Source organism: Nycticebus coucang, chromosome 14, assembly GCF_027406575.1.
Source record: "Nycticebus coucang isolate mNycCou1 chromosome 14, mNycCou1.pri, whole genome shotgun sequence".
Taxonomy (NCBI): domain Eukaryota; kingdom Metazoa; phylum Chordata; class Mammalia; order Primates; family Lorisidae; genus Nycticebus; species Nycticebus coucang.
In genome coordinates this window covers 95,355,887-95,360,161 of record NC_069793.1, presented here as the reverse complement: position 1 = coordinate 95,360,161, position 4,275 = coordinate 95,355,887, and the positions used below count along the sequence as shown (strand labels likewise).

The window sequence follows — 4,275 nt, the reverse complement described above, 5'->3', positions numbered from 1 at the left end:
GATCTGTAGATGTTACTTCCCAGGCGAGGTGATCTGCTGCACCACTTCTCCCATGAGAGCCGGGACTGGGTACTAATCCCCAGCACCCATCCGACTGTAGGTGCTCTATAAAGAGACACAGGTGGGAAGAGTGCCTGTTCAATCTACTTGCCTTCTCTGTCCCTTAAATCTTATTACATCACCGTTCTATTTCTTCCTTGCATGCAGCACTGGTTTTCATATTGTTCACTGTGTGTTTCTCAATTTGTACAAATAATCAACACATTGAATCCCATAATGGCATAAATGTATTTATGATCTATGTACAAATGACTTAATAATAAAAAAAAGAATCCAAGTAAATTATAAGCTACTGATAAATGGGCAATAATTCTATTCTTCCTTGAATTATTCCCAGCATCGAGCACTGCACTAAAAACCCAACGGGAGGCTTTGTAAACACTTTCTCATCTATTTAGTGAATGGATAAGACTCCATCCACAATTAAGTAGGCCTTTCTCTCCCAGTTCACCCCATCATCACTCACTGTCACTGACTTACTCCCCTCTGCCCACAGCTCCACTCTGGCCCTTCGGTTAAAAAACAGAAAAGATGAAGTCCATAATTAAACCCGCTTACAAGTGTCTTCAGAAAGAATTTTTTTCAAGACTTAAAAAAACAGGGTTAAATCTCCCAGAATCCTTTATAAGGGTCCTGAGGCTCAGTAGTTATCCCCTTAATTCTGAGGGATAGAAGCAACCTAGCAGGTTGGTTAGGAAAACTCTGTCTCAGTTTTCCCAAATGTATAATGGGGTTAACAGCACCTGCCTTTTACCTTCCCCACAGGAACACGGTGAGATAAGGTAACGTTCACTGACGTTCTCAGATGAAAGGTGCCATATAAATACCACATGTCATTAAGAGCCCTTGAAATATGGAAGATGATGGAAACCTCATCGCTTGTGGTGTTTGCAGCACAGTGGATAAAAATTACAGGGGTGGTGCCCAAGGACTTCACGGTTCTAGGATCTGGGAGCTGCCCACAAGAATTAGGATCTGTTCCTGTAACAAGGACCTAAAAGAAATTTGGCAGTGATTCCAGAGACAGTGTTAAAATCCTTTAAAATTAAAGGAAAATAAATTTATAAAGGAACTTATCCTGGTTAATAAGTCAACCTAGTATAAAATCTGTGATGAAAATCCACAGTTTCTTGCCTCACTCTTTCCTAACTCTTGTTCTTTTCTCTGGGGTAGTCACTTTGATGGATCAATTTTAGATATTAGTTATTGAATTTCCACCATTCATCTATTAATATTTTATCCTCCTACACCCCTCTTCCCTCCATCTTTCCATTAAGTTATATCACTCTTCCCTTTTCTCATTGGTTTCCTTGGAAACGCACTGCTTTTATTTTTTGTTTGATGATAGGCAGCATTTTTTCCTACCCTTCTTGCAAGATGGGAACATTTGCATCTCCACCCTTCCTTTTATCTCTCCTTCCTGTCTTTCACTTCTCAATTTCCATCACTTGAACTTTTATATTGTCAGGATTGATACTATTTACATTCTGTTTTGAAATCAGAACTGCTGTGTTCTGTGTTGTGTCTATGAGATTGGTCTAAGAGTGGAAGATCATTTTCCCTGGTTAGTGCACAGCCTGATTTTGTGCTATGATTATATTTTCTCTGTTGGAGAGCTCTGGGAATTTGAGAATTTGGTCTCAGATTCCTTCTCACTCTGGCGTTGTTTGCTCTCATTATATCCTTTGTTTATTTTCAAATACGTGATCCAACAAGCATCACCAGAATATGTTTTTTTTTTCCATCTTTCAGCTCTATGCTCTTCATTTTTTCCTTATTCATTGGCCTATTTTTTTAATATCAAGGTTATTTTATCCTTAATAGAACATTATGGAAATTTTAAAATGCACAATAGTAGAGAGAACAATAAAAACAAATAAAAGCCATGTATCCAAGACTTGGCTTAACATCATTTTGACAAACTTCAGTTATTCATCCTCAGTCTTCTTTTGCAAAAGGATATTCCAGGCATCATATGTGCATAAACTTCAGAATTTATCTCTTAACAAATAGACTGTTACATAACCTTGCATTCATAAGGTTTCTCTCCAGTATGAATACCCTGATGTGAAATAAGTTCTGAGTAACGATGAAAGAACTTCTGACAGTCCTTACATTCATAAGGTTTCTCACCAGTATGAATTCTCTGATGGAGAGTCAGGTGAGAGTTACGACCAAAGGTCTTCCCACATTCCTTACAATCATAGGGTTTCTCACCAGTGTGAATTCTCTGATGAAGAGTAAGTTGTTGCCGCACTTGAAAGGCCTTTCCACACTCCTTACATCCATATGGTTCTCACCAGTATGTAGTTTGTGATGGATTCGAAGGCCTGTACTACACAGAAAAGCCTGACCACATTCTTTACACTCATAGCATTTCTCAGCAATGTTAAGTCTCTGACGTCAAGTAAGGTGAGCATACTGTCGAAAGGCCTTCCCACATTCCTGGCGTTTTAGAGGGTTTCTCACCAGTATGAATCCTGTGATGGAGATGAAGTTGCCCTCGCACTCTATAGGCCTTCCCACATTCCTTATATTCCTATGGCTTCTCACCAATGTGAATTCTCTGATGAACGCGAAGATCTGAACTGCCTGTAAAGATCTTCCCACATTTTTTACACTCACAGAGTTTGTCAGAAGTATGAATTCTCTGATGTTGACAAAGGTGGGCACACTGTCTAAAGGCTTTTCCACATTCTTTACATTCATAACGTTTCTCACCAGTATGAATTCTTTGATGAAAAGTAAGTTGTTGGTGTACTCTAAAAGCCTTTCCACATTCCCCACATTCACAGGGCTTCTCTTTATTATAACTTCTCTGATAGAGAATAAGAGATGTGTGTTTTCTGTAAATGGGCACTTTTTCAGAGGTGGTTTTTGTCAGTTGCCTGAAATATATCTCATGAAGACCTTCAGGTCCCTCAAACGTTTTACATTCATAATCTTTCCTGAAAAGGGAGTTTTAAGTGCACAGCTCTTAATTCTTTCCCTTATTTCCCACTGAGATAAATTCATTTCATAAATATCCATTTTTGAAATAACTTTTTAGTGTCACATTTGGAGTCCAAATCCAGGCTCCATCTTCTTTGCTCATCCCTCACAATCATCCAGGGCTCCTTCCCTTGTTCCAACAGGATAATCACATCTGGCTTAGACATGGAATAGCCCAATGACACCAAGTTGCTATAGTTCTCTAATATCACATCTCTGTACAAATTCCTCTGATATGAGTTCAGGCATTCTCACTCTTCCTGAGAAAAGTCTACAGCCACATGTCTAAACATCACCAAAACGTGAGTCATGATTTCAGAATTTCAGGAGCTGGTCAGTTTTCCTGAAAGTTCATTTACTGGAGAAGCAGAGCGGACAGAAGCCAGAGAAGGAACCTGGCTTTTAAAATATCAGCAATTCATTCCACCTTTTCAAGGGCAGTCTCTGGAAACCAGCAGGGCTAGGGAAGCAGACAGGGTTCACCATACCCTAGGCTTTTCTTGGCTCTGTCAGAACCAATCCTCCACGCTTCTCTGGCTGCAACTAATCACCACCTGACTCGCAGAACTGCTCAGCATATGGACTCTGCCGGGATAGTCTCATTGGCCTATTTGGATCAAGAAGGCTCTGGTGTGGAGTTAAGTCCCTACTTCTTTTCCTGAAGCTCCAGAAAATATCATCTTGTTTTTCATTGGCCCCATTTGAGGCACATGTTCTGAGCCAATTACTGATAGGAAAATGTGGTGCTCTGTATGTTTGGTCCTATATCACACACCCCTTTTTGATCTGGGGGTGAGTTTGTCAACACTGTCCCAATTGCATGGAGTGAGATGGGAGGGGGATGATTGTTTCACCAAGGGGAACAAATACTGGGCAGCTAAATAACAGCAAAGTTTGTACATACTAGGTTAAATTTTGATTTGTGCTTTTAAACATATCTGGTAATAGGAACATACTTGTATTCAATTGACGTGTATCTAGAGATTTAATAAGATGAGAATGATAACAGATAATAAAGATTTAATCTCATTAGTACTGAGTCAGCATCTGCTATGTATCTTGAAGGTAAATGAGGCAGAGGAAAAAGCACAAATTTGAAAAAAATCTTTAGTCACTGTGTGTGTGGTCAGTAATTGCTGCAGAGTTTGCATTTGTGACCAAGTGAACCACAACATAACATTTGCCCATGACGTCTGCCTTTGTAGTGGGATGGAAAGTTAAGGG

At 39.6% G+C, this 4,275-nt stretch overlaps 1 pseudogene; it reads right to left on the bottom strand.

Annotated features, from left to right (window-relative positions):
- Positions 1-2,077: 2,077 nt before the first annotated feature.
- On the bottom strand, positions 2,078-3,377 carry LOC128564555 (zinc finger protein 30 homolog; annotated as a pseudogene).
- Between the last annotated feature and the right edge of the window lie 898 nt (positions 3,378-4,275).